Consider the following 1401-nt stretch of genomic DNA (forward strand, 5'->3'; position numbering starts at 1 on the left):
GATGTCAGTTAAGGGTTTGTATTTCTTGCTCCTCCACTGTGTCCTCAGACTAGCTTCCTGCTAAAGCAGCAGTGATGGCTCAGTAAGCTGATTTCCTGGCACTTTTTGGGGAGACCTGACTTGAGTCCCCAGGTCCTATCTTTGGCTCCATCTGGGAACCATTGCAAGCACTTGGGGAGTGAACCATCAGGTTCTCACTACATCTCAAAGAACAGCAAATAAAATTAATAAAATCAATGTTCGCATTCATTAAGCACACCCTCATTCAATGCTGCAGCTCACTTCTGCAATGAGCAGACTCCTGAGGAGGGTCGCAGCCCTTGGGAAGGGCACAAGGTGAAGTGCTTGAGCCATGGAGAGAACTGAAGGAAAAGCAAGTGACAAATCTCAGGAGAGTCCCTTGAACCTTGAGGACAACTTCAGCTCTGTTCTTGGACAAATTGCACAGAAATGTTCACTGACAGTGATTCCCCATTTGATGGGAACTTTGCTGGTGTCAAGGAAGGTATATTGTACTTGTAAACTGTCTAACAGGCAGAGCTAGACAGTGAGAGAGAGAGACAGAGGGAAATGTCTTCCTTCCGTTGGTTCACCCCCGAAATGGCTGCCACGGCCAGCGCGCTGTGCTGATCCAAAGCCAGGAGCCAGGTGCTTCCTCCTGGGTCTCCCATGTGGGTGCAGGGCCCAAGCACTTGGGCCATCCTCCACTGCACTCCTGGGCCACAGCAGAGAGCTGAACTGGAAGAGGAGCAACTGGGACAGAACCAGCGCCCCAACAGGGACTAGAACCCGGGGTGCTGGCACTGCAGGCAGAGGATTAGCCTAGTGAGCTGCAGCATCGGCTACAGATATTTTTTTAAACAAGATCAAACACGGTCAAGAGACATCTATCATATCAGAAGTATCATATCAGAAGATCTCTATCATATCTGAAGTAACAGAAAATGCAACAACTAGAAAATGCCAGACAAGTGTCTGCCAGAAAGATCCAGAATCAATAGCAGTTAACTAGGCATAAAATAGATAAAGCATGGGAGGATCAGGCTCCATACCAATTTGAAGTTCCTCCTTGAGTCTTGAGTCTTAAGCAAGAGATCTAGACATCCTAAACTGAGATGATTGTTCTGCTGAGTCTGGGGAAATAGCCAGTGCAAATCTTAGAATTTCCATTAGAATGGTTTTGCTCTAAAGAAAACTTAAATGTTAAAATAGTTCTTATTTTTTAAAGATCTATTTATTTATTTGAAAGGCAGAACAACAGGGGACAAGAGAGGCAGAGAGAGAGAGAGAGAGAGAGAGAGAGAGACAGAGAGAGAGAGAGAGATTCTTCCCGCAGGTGGGCCACCCCCAAATGGTGGCAATAGCTAGAGCTGGGACAGGCAGGAGCCAGGAACTTCACCC

The sequence above is a fragment of the Lepus europaeus genome, chromosome 1 (genome assembly GCF_033115175.1).
Source record: "Lepus europaeus isolate LE1 chromosome 1, mLepTim1.pri, whole genome shotgun sequence".
Classification (NCBI taxonomy): domain Eukaryota; kingdom Metazoa; phylum Chordata; class Mammalia; order Lagomorpha; family Leporidae; genus Lepus; species Lepus europaeus.